Source organism: Pelodiscus sinensis, chromosome 24 (genome assembly GCF_052426305.1).
Source record: "Pelodiscus sinensis isolate ZL-2025 chromosome 24, ASM5242630v1, whole genome shotgun sequence".
NCBI lineage: Eukaryota > Metazoa > Chordata > Testudines > Trionychidae > Pelodiscus > Pelodiscus sinensis.
In genome coordinates this window covers 21,654,891-21,675,081 of record NC_143075.1, presented here as the reverse complement: position 1 = coordinate 21,675,081, position 20,191 = coordinate 21,654,891, and the positions used below count along the sequence as shown (strand labels likewise).

At 61.2% G+C, this 20,191-nt stretch overlaps 1 protein-coding gene across 5 annotated transcripts in view; it reads right to left on the bottom strand.

Annotated features, from left to right (window-relative positions):
* Nucleotides 1-20,191, bottom strand: part of PHC2 (polyhomeotic homolog 2) — a 112,905-nt gene that overhangs the window by 65,808 nt on the left and 26,906 nt on the right. The gene's annotated exons all lie outside the window — the stretch shown is intronic.

Below are 20,191 nucleotides of genomic sequence, written 5' to 3'. Positions count from 1 at the left end.
CATGTACTGCCCCCCGCTGTGGTGCCTGGGTGTGTGGCAGCGCCAGCCCCTGCCCAGCCACTGCTCACCACCAGCGGCCCACAGCTCGAATCCCACCTCCCGCCTCCCCTCCACCAGCCAGGGCCGCCGACGCGGGGCAGAGGCAAAGACGGCAGCTGCCCCGGGACCCGGCAATTTAAAAGAGCCGGGGGCTCCTGGCTGCCACCAGCACCGCACAGCAGCTGGCGCGCCCGGCCCTTTCAATCGCCGCCGGACCCCCAGGCGGCCGCAGGGTCGCTCCCAGCCCCGCCCCGCCCCTTCTGCCTGAGGACCTGCCCTCTTGCCCGGCAAGTCTCATCGCAGCCCTGTTCTCCGCCAGCCTCCTTGTCCTGCTCCTGCCCTCACAGTCCTGGGCCTGCACCCACCAGGTCCTGCCCCCACCCACAGACTAGTCCTAGGTCTGCCCCCCACAGCTCCTGCCCCCTGTTGCTCCTGCGCCCCCACAGTCCTGGACCTGCCCTCCCACAGCTCCTGCCCCCACCCACAGACTAGTCCTGAGCCTGCCCCCCACAGACTAGTGCTAGGTTTGTCTCACAAAGCTCCTGCCTCTCCAGTCCTGGGCCTGCCCCCCTTCCACAGGTCCTACCCCCCTGGCCCACAGCCCTTGAGCACAGCCCCCCCCCCCCCCCCATGGGGCAGGTGCTCAGGCTGGGTAGGACAGCCCTGACCAAGGGCCACAGATTCCAAGACCAGAAGGACCGCTGCGACCCAATAGTCAGACATCCTGCCAGCCAGAGCCCTGCACCACAGAACGGGCAGGGTTTCATCCATTTCTCACGCAGCATGTTAATGTTCTATCATTCCCCTTCGTAATCCAAGTGTTCGGTACCAAGCCAAACACCTGACAGAAAACTCTGACTTCAGATAGACCAGCTTACCACCCGAAGGCCCTGTCCCACCCTCAAAGAGAGCCAAGTAGTTTGGCAGAATCTCTTTTCCACACACCCATGTTAATTTGAATTAATTATATTATCCTTATTAAACGAGTCCTGCATCGGTCACTCCATTATCCAGTCTGGGATGGGTGTCAGGCCGACAGTTACTTGATCACTCCAGCCACTTTTTTAAAAGGTGGCACAACGTTCTCTCTCTTCCAGTCATCTGAAACTGCCGCAGTGCGCCAAGACTTAGTGAAACGCAACAAACTCCCCCGGCAGCTCTTTTCAAACTCTTGGGGGCAAATTATCTGACCTGCTGATTTAAAATGGTCCTAACTCGAGTAATTTTTGTTCAACATCCTCTAGAGATACTAGTGAAATAGAAAGAGTGTGATTATCGCTGTGCACAGAGACTACCTCATCTGCTTTCCCCCCAAATACAGAACAGAAATATTTATTGAGCACTTCTGCCTTTTCTGCATTATTATGGATAACCATACCATTTCCATATAGCTATGGGCAAAGACCATTGTCAGGATCTTTTTTGTTCCTAATATATTTTAAAAACCACTTCTTACTGTCCTTGGCTCATAACTGTGTTTCAGCTTTGTGGTATAGACACAGCTGAAACACAGTTATGAGCCAATTCAGCTGGGAATAATAATTCAATCAGCAAAATGTGAATGATAAGATTTTATAAGATACCTCAAAAGCCAGAATCAAGGCCATACTGATTTAAAAAAACCAACCTAATGTACAGCAAAGTGAAGGCAGCTGTAAAAAAATAAAACATTTATAAAATGTCATAAAAGTAAAAATGATAGTGATGAATACAAATCAGAAGTTAGGAACTGTAGAACATTGATAAGGGAAGCAAAGGGATGTGTGGCAAATTCTATGGTTCAGAGTTAAGGACAGTAAGAAGTGGTTTTTAAAATATATTAGGAACAAAAAAGATCCTGACAATGGTATTTGCCCATAGCGGCTGTTCCCAGGCCTGTGGGAATTCAGCTCGCCTGGCTGGAGGGCACTTCAGGTGCCTCCTGGTAGGGGTGTCCTGGCATAGGGCAGGGTGAGTGGCAACCCTGAGGAAGTGGAGGAAGGCCCCAGCCCTGGGCCGCAGGCTGCTGCTGGATGTCCCAGTGGAGACCCAGCTGCCTGCAGCGGAGTCCGGTCACTGCATTATGGCCGCATGCTGGGCACAGCATCCATCCCGGTGCCACTCACCCCAGTCCTGCCGGGAATCAGGGAGGGGAGGAGACTCTGTGCCATGGACGAACCCCCCTCTGGAGTCTGGTTCGGCCGCCCGCTGGAAGGCGCCTCCGCCTTGATGGGAGGAGTCACGGCCCCAGATCCCCGATTGAACCCGTGTTAGTCGGATCCAGTCACTGGTCATCTCGGCTGCCGGTAAGGACCCTGGGGCAGCCACTGCCCTCACCCTGCCACCAGGCCCCCGCAGGGGCACCGCCAGGGAGTGCAGTGGTGGAGTAAGCAGCACATACGGCCCAGGAAACACTGCAGCTCCCTGGCTGGCCAAGTGACCCTTCCTAGCCAGGGGTTGCCCCACGCAGACAGAGCCTTGGCCTGTGTCACAGGGCAGTTCCCTTGTCCGGGGGGCACTGTTGAGCCCCTGGGCCTCCTGGCCATATATTCTGCAACCCAGACACGGCTTACACCAGGGTCCCTCTTCCCCGGGGCAGTGCAGCCTAGCAGCCGGAGTCTCTAGTAACACCACTTCCCCGGGGCAGTGCAGCCTAGCAGCCGGAGTCTCTAGTAACACCACTTCCCCAGGGCAGTGCAGCCTAGCAGCCAGAGTCTCTAGTAACACCACTTCCCCGGGGCAGTGCAGCCTAGCAGCCGGAGTCTCTAGTAACACCACTTCCCCGGAGCAGTGCAGCCTAGCAGCCAGAGTCTCTAGTAACACCACTTCCCCGGGGCAGTGCAGCCTAGCAGCCGGAGTCTCTAGTAACACCACTTCCCCGGGGCAGTGCAGCCTAGCAGTCGGAGTCTCTAGTAACACCACTTCCCCGGGGCAGTGCAGCCTAGCAGCCGGAGTCTCTAGAAACACCACTTCCCCGGGGCAGTGCAGCCTAGCAGTTGGAGTATCTAGCAATGCCACTTCCCCGGAGCAGTGCAGCCTAGCAGCCGGAGTCTCTAGTAACACCACTTCCCCGGGGCAGTGCAGCCTAGCAGCCGGAGTCTCTAGTAACACCACTTCCCCGGGGCAGTGCAGCCTAGCAGTTGGAGTATCTAGCAATGCAACTGCTGGGGCTCTTGTACATTTCCAAGGAGGAATGCGGGACTCTGTGTACGGCCCGGGGCCAGCAGGAAGTCCTGTCTCCAAAGAGTCCCCAGCAGGGGCTCTTGTGCATTTCAAAGCCAGGTAGCCCTGGGTCAGCTGGGGACTCCGCAGCTGATCCCGGGCTCCCCGCGGCATGCAGCGTAGCATGGAGGCCGGGGTCAGCAGGGGACTCTGAGTACACCCTGTCCCAGCCAGTTACTGTGTTACTTGGCTTTGTATGGTTCCAGCCTGACATTGACCTGCCTCTCGATCCTAAACAGGGAACGCCCCGGCCTCTCATCCTGGCCGGACCCTGGCCTTGTGATCCCTTAACTCCTGCCCCTGGCGTGCAGACCTGGGACCCACTACTGACCCCCGCCCCAGAGGCTGGGAATGATGCGTCTTGCCTGACCAGGGCTGGAGAGTTGCTCGGGACGAGTCCACTCTGACCCGTTTCAGGGCTGTGACTTTCCGGCTTGGGGGTGTGAAAACCCTGCCAGTGGGAACCAGGCTACAGCCTCGCCCCAGGCTGTTAGTACCCCCTGGCCAAGGTGCTTTGCACGGCACACGAGCGGAGCTCTCTCCCAGCGCCTGTGCCGTGACCACGCTCTCCCTAACCCAGGCCGCACTTTAAACTGATCTGGGTAGACAAAGGCTTGGTGCGGAATTCTGCAGTGTGTGTCCCTCATGTGCGCAAGGAGAGTAGCTCCCAGCCTGCGCACCCCACGCAATCCCTGTGCTTGCATGTCCCTGCAGCCAGATCACGTGCCCAGACGCCAAGGAGAGGGCCGTGCGCCCATGGTCAGCCCACCAGTCCTCCCCCCGCCGTTCCAGGTGTTGCTCTGGAGGTGAAGGGTGGGGGCTGCCGGGCAGGGGCTACTGACACAGCAGCCCCCTCCCCGGCCTCCTGTTCCCAGCCAGCGAATGCTCCAAGTGACCCTGGGGAGGGAAGGACACGGCCCACGTTGGCTGACGGATCCCCACGGCGCACCTGGGGCATTCTCACTGTATCTCTATCACTGTATCACCCAGGAACTTCCACCAACCGGCCCCCAGGAAATGGAGATTACTCGGGGAACTCCCCACAAGTCAGTTTCGTTTCTAAGGTGAGACGTGGGAAAACCAAAACCACTGCTAAAGAAAGGGCTCGCGGGGGCATCAATGCTGTGGGGCCGGGCATCAGCTGGGCAGACAGACAGTGCCCAGGGAGCATGTGACAAGCAGACAGACAGAAAGTGCCCACGGAGCGTGCCCCTAACAGACAGACGGATGGTGCCCAGGAAGCATGCCCCAGCTGGACGATGCCCAAGGAGCGTGCCCGAGTTGGGCAGCCAGATGGTCCCAGGGAATGTGCCCCGGATGGACAGACGGACGGTGCCCAGAGAGTGTGTTGAAGATGGACAGACTGATGGTGCCCAGGGAGCATGACCCAGGGAGACCGACAGACAGTGCCCAGGAGTCAAGCTCCAGCCGGGCAGATGGACAGCGCCCAGGGAGTGCGCAGAGACAGACGGTGCCCAGAGAACATGCCTCAGATGGTGCCCAGGGGTGTGCCCCAGACAGACAGACAGATGGTGCCCAAGGAGTGTTCACCAGCTGGACAGACGGACAGTGTCCAAGGAGCGTGCCCCACGTGGACCGACTGATGGCGCCCAGGAAGTGTGCCCCAGCCAGGCAAACAGATGGTGCCCTGAGGCATACCCCAGATGGACAGATAGATGTTGTCCAGGGACTATGCCACAGATGTACAAACAGTGGCCAGGGAACGTGCCCCAGAAGGACAGACGGCCAGTGCCCAGGAAGCATGCCTGAGATGGACAGACAGATGGTGCCCGGAAAGCATGTTCCAGACAGACAGACAGACAGACAGACGGTGCCCAGGAAGCGTGTCCCAGACAGACGGTGCCCAGGGAGCGTGCCCTACCTGGACAGACAGATGGTGCCCAAGGAGCGTGCCCCAGACAGACAGATGGTGCCCAGGGAGCGTGCCCCAGACAGACGGTGCCCAGGGAGCGTGCCCTACCTGGACAGACAGATGGTGCCCAAGGAGCGTGCCCCAGACAGACAGATGGTGCCCAAGGAGCGTGCCCCAGACAGACGGTGCCCAGGGAGCGTGCCCCAGACAGACAGACGGTGCCCAGGGAGCGTGCCCCAGACAGACGGTGCCCAGGGAGCGTGCCCCAGACAGACAGATGGTGCCCAGGGAGCGTGCCCCAGACAGACAGACGGTGCCCAGGGAGCGTGCCCCAGACAGACAGACGGTGCCCAGGGAGCGTGCCCCAGCCTGCCAGACGTCCCTTTCACTGACATGAAATTCGGCTCCATGGTGGAGTCTGGACTGAGCAGCAGGACCCAGCAGTGACTGATTTGGGGCTAGGAGCCTGCCGTGACTGCAGTGAGCCAAGGCCCATGTGCTGCACCCCCTGGCCAGAGCCCCAGGGAGTGTCTGTCCATTATCCCCCTAGCCAGCATGGGCTGCACCCCCTGCCAGGCGCCCCCTTTGGCCTAGCTCATTGTGCAGATCTGAGCCGTCAGGCCCCTGCCCTCTAGCCCCACCCAGGCCGCGGCTAGCAGGACTAGGGGCTGCCCCTCGGCCCCCACCACGCCGCACGGCACAACAGGCGAAGCTGAACCCTACATGCTGTGCCCTACATGGGACGCCTTTTGCTGATTTGGAAGAAACACAAGCAGCTGTTTTGCCACAGGAAATGCTTGTGGTGCTGCCGGCGCTGGGCAGAGGGACACGGCGCTTCCCAAATTCCCGCCAGCAGAGATGGAGGTGTTCCCCCCACGGGGCACCCCCGAGGATGGACCGGCCGCACCAAACCTGCTCCTGGTCCCCACAACGAACTCCCCCCAGCGCGCTGGCGCCGCTGTCCCGTGCAGGAGCAGGGTGCAGCCAGATCCTGCCCAGTCCCCCCGTTCACACGAGGAGGGGATGTAGCGGCTCTGCCCCAGGAGCCTGGCAGTGGAAGGTCTCACACGAGCCAATGGCTGGGAGCTGAAGCTGGACAAAGACTGGCAATGTGGTAAATGGTTAGCAGTCGGGGTAAGTAACCATGGGAACAATTGCCCCGGGGCATGGTGGCTGGGGGCGTCTCGGGAAGCTCTGCTCTAGGCGTTACCTGGGGCAGGACCCTGGCTGGGCTAAGCAGGATCAGTGGTGCCTTCTGGCCCTGGGAGGGACGAACTGCCAGGATCACCCTGTTTTCTCTTTTGGACCTTGAGCATCACGTGGCCTTTCAGCCCACAGGGACGCGCCCCTTCCCCAGGGCATCGGGAGCCTAATAGTGCCCAGCTCCCATCACGGAGCCTCACCACACGTTGTGCAGGTGGGCAGTCTATTACTGTTATAGATGGGGAAACTGAGGCACAGGGTGGGGCAGTCAGGAGGACCCGGGACTCCCGTGTCCCAGCCCTGAGCTCTGTCCCCTCCTGTGCCCTGGTTCAGAACCCATAAGACCATCAGAAGGCCCCCTAGTCCAGGATCCTGTCTTCTCCAGTGGCCAATGCCCGGTGCTTGAGGAATGAACTTCCCTCATTCCCAGCCGTGGCTTCGGGCACCTTCCCTGCCCAGCCTGGCTACTAGCCATCGAGGGACCGAACCTCCATCGACTTAGCCCGCTGGTTTTGGAATTCTGTTGCTGTTTGAAGAACTCACTTCCTGGAAACGAGCGTCACACAGCCGGCTGATCCAGACCTGCCTAGTTCCAGGGCAGACTCTTCCCTGCGGGTTGGCACCCGCTGCGTTTACTACTGCCCCTTTCGTACTCCGCCAGCCCCTCCCTCCCATAGCGACCCCCAACACCCTCGTCCTTCTGCCCCCAGCCCCGCTGCTCTTACTCGGGCGGAACGCCTTGGGCTCTGGCAGAGCCGGGCGTGAGGATATGTGACAGCTCCAGCCACCTTTCTCCAGCAGATGCCTTCACTGCCTCGTGAGTTAGACCCTTCCAGCTGGAGTTGCCGGGCGCAGTGCACATCCAGTACGGGCCTAGTGAAGGCCAAGAAGCTGGGCAGATTTACCCCAGCTGAGGATCTGGCCCAGAGAGCCTTCTCCGGTTCCTCCCTCCCCTTCATCACCAGCACAGACTTCTCTTCCTGCCCTCAGGCTACGTCTACACGGCAGGCTTCTTGCGCAAGAAGCTTTTGGCGGAAGAGATCTTCGGCAAAAACGTCTTGCACAAGAGCACGTCCACACTGCACAAGTGCATCGGAAAAGCGATGCGCTTGTGCGCAAGAAAGCGTCCAGACTGTATGGCCGCTCTCTCGTGAGAAAGCTGATTGCTATGCACAGAATAGCCACCAGGGCACCCGTGCGTCTTTCGAGTGGTGCTTTTTGCACAAAAACCTCCTGTTCCCCGTCCACACACAGCTTTTTGCACGAGAGCGCTTGCACAGAAAGGAGTTATTCCTTGTAGAAAGAGGAATCCCTCCACCACAAAAGGCCCTCTGTTCTGTCGATTCACGGTCAATTTACTTGTGCAAAAATGCACTTGAGGTGTGGACGCTCCGCGGGTTTTTGTGCAAAAAACCTGTCGTGGAGAGGTAGCTTCAGCTCTCCCAGCCAGTCTCTCCTGCAGCCTCATTCATTCTCCTTTTCCTGTCACTGGAGCAGACACTCTCTCCACTAGGGGCCACAGTCCCCAGGACTCTGCTGAGCCTGGCTGAAACTGAAGCCAGTTTCTTTACCCCACCGCCTGGCCCTGGCTCTTTTATGGGCTTGAGCAGACAAATGTTGTTTTTATGGGCAGTCCTGCTGCGATGGGCCCGGCAGTGGAAATGGCCGTGGGGATGGAGTTTCTGGCCAGAGGGCCTGGGGAGAGGGGAATTTACAGCTCCAGGAACTGCTCTGCCTTTAGCAGACAAAGGCCAGTGGAGACCCGGGAGTCCCCCTGTGGTGCGTGGCACTGCTGTAAATCTCCTCCTTTGTCAATCTTGCTCCATGCCTTGCATCTTTCAGCCGCTCCTCTGGGCACCAGGGTGTTCTTCCACGCAGGGCAAGGGTGGGCAGTAAAGTGGGGGGGGGGGATGCCAAGATGCTGGTAAGGGCCAAGGGCTGCCCTTTTCCATGGAGGGGGGGCAGGGTCTGGGATGAGGTTGGGTGCAGAAGGGAGCTCGGGGTAGGGGACTGGGCTGCAGGAGAGGGGGCGGGGTCTGATAGGGAGTGTGGGGGAAGGGTGGGGTGTGACCTGGGGCAGGGGATTGCAGTACGGGGTCCAGGAAGGGTCTGGGTGCAGGAGAGGATTCTGGCCTGGGGAGGGGTGTAGCAGGGGGTGCAGAGTCTGGAGGGAAGTTGTGATCTAGGGCAGGGTGGGAACACCCCAACGGACCTACAACCCATGCACTGCCCCAGAGTCAGTTCTGGGAACACCCCCAGTGGACCTACAGCCCATGCACAGCCCCAGGGTCAGGCGGGGGAACACCTCCCCTGTTACAGGACAGAACACCTCTGGCGGACCTACAGCCCTTGTACAGCCCCAAGGTCCGTCCTGGGAACACTCCCTATAACTGGACAGGAACCCCCCTCCGGACCTACAACCCATGCACTGCCCCAGAGTCAGTTCTGGGAACACCCCCAGTGGACCTACAGCCCATGCACAGCCCCAGGGTCAGGCCAGGGAACACCTCCCCTGTTACAGGACAGAACACCTCTGGCGGACCTACAGCCCTTGTACAGCCCCAAGGTCAGTCCTGGGAACACCCCCTATAACTGGACAGGAACTCCCCAGTGGACCTACAACCCATGCACAGCCCCAGGGTCAGGCGGGGGAACACCCCCGACACCAAGCGCACGCGCACGGTACTGACACTCATCCAGCGCGAGAGCCCTGCTTACAGCCCCCTTCCCCACTGCATTCCAAGGCTGCCCCACCCCGCAGCTGAGCCCCGCTGCCCTGGCCAAGGCTGTGGGCACTGGCCCGCTGCAAAGAGGGGAAACGGGCCGGGGGAGGGGGAGATGCCATTAACCCTTTCCCTCCGGCAGGTGCCCCAGCCCCGGGCCGCCAGCGAGGCGGGGGCAGTCTGTCCCGCAGGTGGATGCTGTCCCAGAGCGGGGCGGAGGCCCGGCAGGGCGGTGTCTGGAGGAGGGCAAAGGAAACGTCTCCTGCGGGAGCCCTCTTGACACATGACCCTTGCTCCCTTCAGAGACACCTCGCCTGGCTCTGTCCGGCCAGCGCATTAGTGTAGGGTTACCAGCGTCTGCCAGGGCGCCAGCCCGCATTAACCCCTTCCTGGCAGGCCGGGAGGCTGGCTGCAGTCCTGGATGTGGATTTCTGTCCCTGCCCCCACCGGACACCCGCAGATCTGCCTTGGGCCTTCCTGGAGGGCGCGTGTGTGTGTGTGTGTGTGTGTGTGTGTGTGTGTGTGTGTGTGTGTGTGTGTGTGTGTGTGTGTGTGTGTGTGTGTGTGTGTGTGTGACTTCTCTTACTCATCCCGATAGAGCTCCCAGCCTGGGGCCAGCTGCCCCCTGCGCCCGCCCCCATTGAAACTTTAGTCCCTGGCTGTGTGAGTGTTTGTGCCCTCGTGAATTCACCAGTGCACAAGATCAGGGCTCCTGCACCCCAGGGGCTCTGGGGCTGGGAGCAGGGACGGCCTCGTGCTGGGGAAAGAGACAGCCCCGTGACTGGCCGATGTGGACCCAGCTGGGCAGCTATGTCTGACCCACGGCCTCCAGTCTTGGCCCAGTGAGGGCACCTTCCCTCCAGCTCACTGCACAGCCCCACCTGCTTTGCCCAGGGAATGTAGCTGCTGCTGACCTGCCTGGTTCCTTAGTGTCTCTAGTGCAACAGCGAGCCGCCAGGCCATTGCCAAACCGATCCACCCACGGCACGGCCCACACCTGCCCCACGCAGCCCGCCCTGCCGTGCCCTGCCCAGAGTCCCGCCCTCCCATCCCTGGCAAGCAGCCGGGCCGGGAAATAATCCGCTCCCTCAAGCCAGCACCACCGGGGCTGGGACCCCAAGTACAACAGGCATGTGTGTGTGTGGTTTCTGTGTGCTGCTATGTGAGCATGTGCGCATGCTAGGGGGTGTCTTTGTGTGTGTGTGGTTTGCATTTGGGGTGAATGGGTGTGCATGCAGCAGGGGGAGGGAGAGTGTTTGTGAGCTTGTGGGCACACAGCGTGTCTGGGGTGAGTGTGCGTGTGGGTTTGTGAGTGTGCGCGCACAGCGTGCCTGGGGTGAGTGTGCGTGTGGGTTTGCGAGTGTGTGCGCACAGCGTGTCTGGGGTGAGTGTGCGTGTGGGTTTGCGAGTGTGCACGCACAGCGTGTCTGGGGTGAGTGTGCGTGTGGGTTTGTGAGTGTGTGCGTACAGCGTGTCTGGGGTGAGTGTGCGTGTGGGTTTGTGAGTGTGTGCGCACAGCGTGTCTGGGGTGAGTGTGCGTGTGGGTTTGTGAGTGTGTGCGCACAGCGTGTCTGGGGTGAGTGTGCACGCACAGCATGTCTGGGGTGAGTGTGCGTGTGGGTTTGCAAATGTGTGCGCACAGCGTGTCTGGGGTGAGTGTGCGTGTGGGTTTGCGAGTGTGTGTGCACAGCGTGTCTGGGGTGAGTGTGCGTGTGGGTTTGTGAGTGTGTGCGCACAGCGTGTCTGGGGTGAGTGTGCGCGCACAGCATGTCTGGGGTGAGTGTGCGTGTGGGTTTGCGAGTGTGCGCGCACAGCGTGTCTGGGGTGAGTGTGCGCGCACAGCATGTCTGGGGTGAGTGTGCGTGTGGGTTTGCAAGTGTGTGCGCACAGCGTGTCTGGGGTGAGTGTGCGTGAGGGTTTGTGACTGTGTGCGCACAGTGTGTCTGGGGTGAGTGTGTGTGTGGGTTTGTGAGTGTGTGCACACAGCATGTCTGGGGTGAGTGTGTGTGTGAGTTTGTGAGTGTGTGCACACAGCGTGTCTGGGGTGAGTGTGTGTGTGAGTTTGTGAGTGTGTGCACACAGCGTGTCTGGGGTGAGTGTGTGTGTGAGTTTGTGAGTGTGTGCACACAGCGTGTCTGGGGTGAGTGTGCGTGTGGGTTTGTGAGTGTGTGCACACAGCGTGTCTGGGGTGAGTGTGCGTGTGGGTTTGCGACTGTGTGCGCACAGCGTGTCTGGGGTGAGTGTGCGTGTGGGTTTGTGAGTGTGTGCGCACAGCGTGTCTGGGGTGAGTGTGTGTGTGAGTTTGTGAGTGTGTGCGCACAGCGTGTCTGGGGTGAGTGTGTGTGTGAGTTTGTGAGTGTGTGCGCACAGCGTGTCTGGGGTGAGTGTGCGTGTGGGTTTGCGACTGTGTGCGCACAGCGTGTCTGGGGTGAGTGTGTGTGTGAGTTTGTGAGTGTGTGCGCACAGCGTGTCTGGGGTGAGTGTGTGTGTGGGTTTGTGAGTGTGTGCGCACAGCGTGTCTGGGGTGAGTGTGCGTGTGGGTTTGTGAGTGTGTGCGCACAGCGTGTCTGGGGCGAGTGTGCGTGTGGGTTTGTGAGTGTGTGCGCACAGCGTGTCTGGGGTGAGTGTGCGTGTGGGTTTGTGAGTGTGCGCGCACAGCGTGTCTGGGGTGAGTGTGCGTGTGGGTTTGTGAGTGTGTGCACACAGCGTGTCTGGGGTGAGTGTGCGTGTGGGTTTGAGAGTGTGTGCGCACAGCGTGTCTGGGGTGAGTGTGCGTGTGGGTTTGTGAGTGTGCGCGCACAGCGTGTCTGGGGTGAGTGTGCGTGTGGGTTTGCAAGTGTGTGCGCACAGCGTGTCAGGGGTGAGTGTGCGTGTGGGTTTGTGAGTGTGCGCGCACAGCGTGTCTGGGGTGAGTGTGCGTGTGGGTTTGTGAGTGTGTGCGCACAGCGTGTCTGGGGTGAGTGTGTGTGTGGGTTTGTGAGTGTGTGCGCACAGCGTGTCTGGGGTGAGTGTGCGTGTGGGTTTGTGAGTGTGCGCGCACAGCGTGTCTGGGGTGAGTGTGCGTGTGGGTTTGTGAGTGTGTGCGCACAGCGTGTCTGGGGTGAGTGTGCGTGTGGGTTTGTGAGTGTGTGCGCACAGCGTGTCTGGGGTGAGTGTGTGTGTGGGTTTGTGAGTGTGCGCGCACAGCGTGTCTGGGGTGAGTATGTGTGTGGGTTTGTGAGTGTGTGCGCACAGCGTGTCTGGGGTGCGTGTGCGTGTGGGTTTGTGAGTGTGCGCACACAGCGTGTCTGGGGTGAGTGTGTGTGTGGGTTTGTGAGTGTGTGTGCACAGCGTGTCTGGGGTGAGTGTGCGTGTGGGTTTGTGAGTGTGTGCGCACAGCGTGTCTGGGGTGAGTGTGCGTGTGAGTTTGTGAGTGTGCGCGCACAGCGTGTCTGGGGTGAGTGTGTGTGTGGGTTTGTGAGTGTGTGCGCACAGCGTGTCTGGGGTGAGTATGCGTGTGGGTTTGTGAGTGTGCAAACCCCAGACCAGGCTAGTAGCTGCTTCAGAGCGCACCCTTCCCTCAGTCGTGAGTGTGATGGGGGGGAGCTCCCTGCTCCCCCCCCAGGAATCCACAAATTTGTTGCAAGCCTCCCCCCCCCCCCGCATGCTAACACACCAACCCCGCCCCCACTGCCCTGCTGCAGACCTTCCCAGGCCTGGCCCCCCAGTCTCCTCCCTTCAGTCTGTCCTTCCCTTGCGCCCCCCCCAGAGCCCCCCGGGATCTCCCCACGCACGGCGCACACCACGAGGGACAAGACTCACCAGAGGCCTGGTGCCTGCCGCCCGCGCCCACCCGGCTCCGTCTCTCGCCATCGCCGACCCTTCTCCTCACACCTCCTCAGCCGGGCCCAGCTCCTCCCCCGCCCAACGCGGGGCGCAGGCCTGCTGCCTTGCTTACACAAACACACTTCAAAGGCGGCCGGGGTCTGGGTCCCGTTTCCTGGTGGGATGGGGCAGGGGGAGGGGGCTGGGCCGGCTGGGGGGCCTGGCCAGGAAACGCGCCCGCCGGGACGGGGCAAGCAGCAATAACATTTGCATTTCTGACTGCCCGGCCCCAGAGCGAGAGGCTGCGGGACAGACGGGCAGCGCCGAGAGCAGCCGGGATCGAGTCTCGCGCCCTGGCAGGAACCCCCATCCCTCCTTCATGCCAGGGGCGCGGGCCTCCGTTCTCCTTTAACCCTGCTGGCTGTCATGTCCCCGGCCAGCCGTCGCCGGACTGCCGGGCCGCGGTGCTCTGGGCTGCTGGCACGTGGGTGCCACGCGCAGCCTGGGCAAAGCAGGGCAGATGCTGGGCGGTGACCCAGCCCCCGCTCTCAGACGGACACAAGGGCAGCGCCCGTGTTCTCCATGCCCGATTTCCATGTCACCAGGGAATCCCGTGGGGCAGGCGAGCGAGACGGGGCTGGAACACTGGGGACTCGCGGGCGGGAACTGGAGGCACAGGCAGCATGGCAGGGGAAGCCCGGGGCTTGGATGGCGGGGGTAACAGCAGAGCTGGGGGGGAGGAGAGCTCTGGGCTGGAAGAGGAGGGGGCTGCAGGCCAGGCTGAGGGGTAACAGCAGAGCGGGGGGGGGGGGGGAGCCCTGCGCTGGGAGAGGAGGGGGCTGCAGGCCATGCTGAGGGGTAACAGCAGAGCGGGGGGGGGGGGGGAGCCCTGCGCTGGGAGAGGAGGGGGCTGCAGGCCAGGCTGAGGGGTAACAGCAGAGCGGGGGGGGGGAGCCCTGCGCTGGGAGAGGAGGGGGCTGCAGGCCATGCTGAGGGGTAACAGCAGAGCTGGGGGAGGGGAGAGCCCTGGGCTGGGAGTCAGGACTGAGGGGCATGAGGGGATGGGTGCCGGGCTGGGCTAGCAGTTCCTGGGAAACCCACCATCTCCTGCAATCCCCCTGCCCCCATCCAAAGCCTCCCTGGGCGCCTGGCTCCTGGGGGGATGAGTGGAGGAGCCGCATGGCATGTGCGTTGGTCAGCTCCGACACTGAGGCCTTGCGGGGTGAGCGGGCAGAACCGGAGAGGGCAGCTGGGCTCCCTCCTGCAGCTGATGGAGCTCTGCAGGGCAGGGTCGGCCCAGGGAGACAGAAAGCCAAGGGGCTTTGCCGCGCTCCCTGGGAGGGGGAGGGCTCTGTCTGAGGGGTCCCCCCCCCATTGCAGTCTGGGAGCCAGGCAAAGAGCGAAACCGGCTGCCAGCGCTTCCCCCGGCCTCAGGCACGCTCACCATTGCCCCGCGAGTCTCGGCCCCTCCACTCGCTTGTCTGTCGGTGCAACACTGCGCCCGCTGAGCAGTGCGAGATCCGGCGTGCCAACGCAGCCCGAGCTCCCAGGGCCAGCCTGCCCGCAGCCCGGCAGGGAGTCGTGCACAGCCCCAGCGCTGTCGGCTCCCCGAGGCAGGCCCTGAAAGGTGCTGAGCTCCTTCCCACCACCGCTCTAGGTTCTCTGCAACTCCCGCCAGGGCCCTGCACGCCGACGCCGGACCCCAGTGCCAGCTGGGCTTGGCAAGCCCGGGGGACGCTCACACCCTGACACTGGACCGTTCCTAACGCTGGGAATCTCTGGAACGTCTTTCCGGCCCTTTCGATGCTCGGTGCGTGTGAGCCGCCAGGCCGGAGCGCTGGAGCTGGCACGAAGATTGTATCAATCAATTCAGCAACCCGAGCCCGCAATTCATTGCATTTTTGGCAGGCAAGCCTCTTGCAAAGACACTTTGATTAACCCTCCTAAGCCCCCTACCCCAGGGCGAGAGAGGACCCAGCCCAGAGCCTGAGGCCACACTCGGAGCCCGGGGCAGAGGTGGGGGTAGAAACCAGGCTCACAGAGCTCTAGCCTCCACCCACCTGCCCCCTTGCCCCAAGAGCAAGGGTCAGGGACATCCACTTGCCACCCTGTGAGTGGGGGTTGCTAGAGCCAAGTTAGAGCAACCCCAACCCCCATCCTCAGGCTGAGGCCACTGGCCGGGGCAGCTGGGCAGGCAGGGAGGGCCCAGAACCAAGACCTGAGCTGGCTGGACTCTGTGGGGCAGGACAGTGGGGACAAGTCTCAGAGGAGCCCTGCCCAGAGCGGTGGCGGGAAGCAGTTAGTGACGGACATGTGGGGCCAATGGCTCCGCGGAGAGGGGGCCAGGGCTCTGAGCTGCCTGAGGGAAAGGGCGAGGCACAGGCAGCCCGCACGGGCACAGAGACACGCTCAGAGCACACGCGCCAGGGCAGGCTGCTGGCAAAGCGTCTCCATTTCCTCAGAACATCTCGGCTCTGGGACAACGGCCCCGTTTTGCCCCCCTGGCTCTAGCAGAGACAGAGGCCGGCTCCAGGGTCAGGGCTGGATCCGGGAGACAGGCCCGCTGGGCGCCTCTGGCACGCACCTCGAACGCCTCCCGTCTCCCACGTGAACACTTGCCAAGGTGCCTGTGCTGATAAGGCCACATTGAACTGAAGTGAGAAGCAGGCCCCTACGCACACAATGCCTCACCCTGCCCCTGCGAAACACACACACACACACACACACACACACACACACACACACACACACACACACACACACACACACACACAGCCTCGCCCTGCCAGACGGGGACACAGAGCTTACACACACACACCCTTGCCCTGACAGACAGACACAGCGCCGCACCCTGCCCCTGGGAGACAGACTGAGCCGCGGACGCTCACACGCAGAGGCACTCACCAGCGACGGGCAGCAGCAAACCGCACAGCCGTATCCTGCCCCGGCTGCACATGGCCAGCCACAGCCGCTCGCTCCAGTGGCCACAGTCCCAACATTCCCACTCGGCCCTGCCCCCATGGGGTGCCCAGGTGCCAGGGGCACACAGCCTGGCACGTGGGCATGCGCGTGCTCCCAGGACCCCCAAGCACCGGCTCTCCAGCCATGCCTGGCCCCACTGCTAGTCCTGCAGGACTCCTGCTTGAGGGAGAGCCACAGACACGCTCACCTCCTGCGGGAGAGCGGATCCCGCTGGCCAAGAGGTGCTGGAGGGCGGGTCTGAGCGGCAGAAGGGCCCGGGGCTGCCTGGGCGCTTTATCCCATCTGCCCCAGCCTGCTCCAGGGATGTCAGGGGAGCACAGAGAGCAGGGTGCCCCCGTGCCCTCCCGGCAGCTGCCCTGCAGTGCTGGATCCAGGATGCACAGAGCCGCCTGTGCTGGAAAGTCTGCTCTGCTGGGAGACTCGTCACTGGACAGGGATGGCCCCGCACCGCATTCCAGGGGAAAGGCCAGGGGCAGAGATTGGGGAAGAGGAGGAGAGAGAGCCAAGGATACTGGATAAGGGCTGGATCCACACAGGAAATTGCCAAGGGACGGGGAAAACGAGGGCTCCAGCTCGCCCCACTGGTTGGGGCCGGGCCATGAGTCCAGCAGGCTGGGAAGTGGATGTCCGGTTTGGCTGCTTATACTCAGGCAGCCCAGGGACTCCCGAGAGCTGATAGGGGACTGGGCTCTAGGGCCTCTCTGGCCTTACCAAGCTCCCTACAGTTTTCTGCGGCTGGCAGCAAAGCAGCTTCTTGCCAAGTCACTGGGAACTGGCTTTCGAGGCCCGCGTTTCCAAGGCAGCCCCTGATTTCGGGAGTCTGGGGCTCAGTCCTGAGGCTTTTCTGGCTCCCCGGCCCTGGGGTTCAGATCCTGGCCCAAGTTACACTCACCCCGCGACTGCTCTAACTTGTGCTGGTTAACACTCCAACCAGGCCCCACTCGCAGCCCTGCCTGGATATCCCTTGACAGGAGGCTGTCAAGGGAGGAGCGGATGCGGGTTCTGCACTGCCAAGCCGCCCCGCTGGCCAGACAAGTCACCTCTAAGCCCTCTTGGTGCATAAGGGCCGGACAAGGTCTGCAGTGGGTGCCAGGGTCGGGTGGCTAAATCTAGATGAACTTTTGCCACCCAGGGTTGAAAAGGCTGGGGTAGCCCAAAAGCCCCGGATCTCCTCGCTACAGGGCCTGCTCCGTGCGTCCCGGGGTGAGTGCGGAGGTCCCCAGCCAATCCACAGGAATGTTACGCTCCCCGAGCTTGGGCGCAGCCTGACGGCACCCACAATTCCCCCCTTCCGTGCCCATTCCATGCGCTTACGGCCTGGAGGATGCAGGCACCTGCCACCCACAGCTCCCCTGGCACTGAGCCACCCGATCACTGAGCCTCGCACCCCCCCTGGAATTTCTTCATGCCCCCCCCCCCCCGGAGGCACGGCTTCCCAGTTTGGGAACCCATGTTCTAGTGCCTGGAAATGTTCACTCCTCTTTTGAAAAATTTGGAAAGGGTCCTGAATGTTGTCTCGTCAGTTCTCAGGGTGTCACAAGGAAGAGGGAGAAAAACTGTCCTCCTTGGCCTCTGAGGATAGGACAAGAAGCAATGGGCTTTGTTGGGGGGCATGTACCCTCCCCCCTGTGTTGGGACCGCCTTGGCAGCTAAGGTCTCCACGCGTCACCCCTCCATCAGGCCTCCATGCCCCTCTATCAGGGTATATACAGCCCCTCAGGTACGACCCCAAAGTACACATCTCTCTATTAGGGCATATACGGCCCCTCAAGTCTGACCCCAAAGTTCACATCTCTCTATTAGGGCATATACGGCCCCTCAGGTCCGACCCCAAAGTACATGTCTCTCTATTAGGGCATATACGGCCCCTCAGGTCCGACCCCAAAGTACATGTCTCTCTATTAGGGCATATACAGCCTTTAAGGGAAGCCTCTCCTGGCCAGGGGGTAATTGTCCAGGGTAGGGGAAAAGGTGGTAGGGGGACCGGGCCCTCCCGCTCCACCAGGTCCCAGCCCAGGGCCCTCGAGGCAGAGACAATCGCTCCTGCCCGCTCGGCGGGGATTCCTGCTGCCACACACCGCGCTCCTTTACTAGTCCTCCTACCCCGTCCTGGCGCCTCTGTGGCCAGCTGGCCTCCGGGACAGGCCCTGGTCTGAGGCTGGCGCTAGGGTTGCGGGTGCTTCTCCGCCAGGCGGCGGGTGAGCTGCTGGGGTTGCTCCTGGGCCGGCTGTGGGCTGTGGCTGCATCAGCTGCTGCAGGAACACTGAGGGAGGGGCAGCCTGGCCTACTCCTTCCCCAGCTGACCTCCCTTAACTGCAGGGCTCCCTCCGCTTTTATGCTCTGGCTCCGCTGGGAGCATGCCTGGATGGACGGGGCCTTCTCAGCCAACTGGGCCTGGGCTACTCTCTGCCCTCCAGTGCAGGACCTGTCTGCCCTGTCACAGGTTTAAACTGCAGCAAGGGAGGTTTAGGATGGACATTAGGAAAAAGTTCCTACCTGTCAGGGTGGTGAAACACTGGAATAAATTGCCCAGGGGGGTTGTGGAATCCCCATCTCTGGAGATATTGAAGAGCAGGTTGGACAGACACCTGCCAGGGATGGTCTAGACCAGCGGTTCTGAACCTTTTTCAGTCCACATACCCCTTGGCTTCATGTACCTCTTGGGGGGTCCATGGACCCCTGGTTCAGAACCCCTGGCCTAGACAGTACTGAGTCCTGCCGGGAGGGCAGGGGACTGGACTCGATGACCTCTCGAGGTCCCTTCCAGCTCTAGTGTTCTCTGACTCTAGGACTCATCTGTGTACCGGAGAGCTGGAAATTCCACAGACAATCTCTTCTTCCCTAGATTGATACAAAACGTTGGCTTCAATAGCTCATGCCTGGTACAAAAGTCACGGTGTCCGTGCCAAAAGACAGCTGATGGGGCTCCCATGTCCAGTAATGTGGAGCCACAAGTGTGCACCCAGAGTCTCCAAATGGAGCCCCTAGGAGCAGCTCTCCGCAGAGCCAGCAAGGGGCACGTCCGTGGCTTTGAGAAAATGATGCCATCTCCCATGCTGTGGAGGGACCCTTCTATACGGTCAGCACTGCCCTCCCCCAGGGCCCGCAAGGCCACTGAGCACTCGAGAGGTCCCAGCCAGGAACACGAGACAATCCAACATGGCTGGAGACACGGGGGGAATGGTCATTACAGATCGTGCCCTTTGACCTTTCCGAGGCAGCATGCCCCCCCCCTTCACATTGCTGTGGTCAGCACCACGAGGAACAGGGCAGCTGTGGGTTTCAGGGGCCCATTCACCATTTCCCAACGGCCCAGGCTGGTGCGGGGGCAGGGCTGTGCTGAAAGCTGTTCATGGCTGCCACCTAGGATCCAAAGCCAGCCGTGGGTCTGGTTCGAGGCGATGAGGACCGACATCTCTTCCAGGCGCCATGGGAACAGCAGTCAGGCCTCTTCACATAGCAGCCCCAGGTGCAGAGAACGGCAGCTCCTGCCCCAGGCCTGGGCTGCACAGGCAGGGGCTGTGGGACAGGCCACGAGGGTTGGGGGCAAGAAGCCGTTGTGAGGGACCCTGACAGGACGCACTAGCAGGGTTTTTGGGCACAGGACTGGCTGGCTGGGCAGGCGCTGGGATTTCTGAGTAAGGAAATGGCTGATGTTTGCTCAAGGCATTGCACGGTCTTGCTAAATAAACCAGATTACACCAAAAACTCAGAGGTGATTTGTAGCATCGATTTCTCCTCCCCACAAAAACAACCAGGCTAGGACTGCAATTTAGGCTAAGGGGTTGAGACAAAGAGGGAAGACAGGATCCCAGAGCAGGCGTACGACTCCCTCCTGGGGATTTCCCCAGTGCAGGGAGCACTGAAGCTGCAGGGAGTTTGGTGGGACAGGCCGGGGGAGCGAACCAGAGGCAGGAGTATGGCTGTGGCTCCATGGACCTATGCCGTGATGATCCTGTGCCCATGCACAGCTTCAGAAGAGCCACCGAGGCAGGGAAGCAATTTAAGGCAGCGCTGGGGGCTACTTCAGCCTGTACCCGGGATGCACTGGCCCCAACACTCCTGAATCGGACGGACACATGCTGCTGCCCCATCTTCCAATGCCGGCACGAGAACAAATCTTCCCTGGGAATTTGATCCCCAAAAGATGAAGGAACCAGAACACTGGTGGAAAGCGCAGCAAAGGGCTCAGAGCATGGTGAGCTGGGTGGGCAGGGGCAGGCAGGACTCTCAGGGTGTGTCTACACTAGCCCCCTAGTTCGAACTAGGGAGGCGTAGGCATTCAAAGTTGCAAATGAAGTCGGGATTTAAATATCCCAGGCTTCATTTGCATCTTGCTGGGTGCCGCCATTTTTAAATGTCCCTT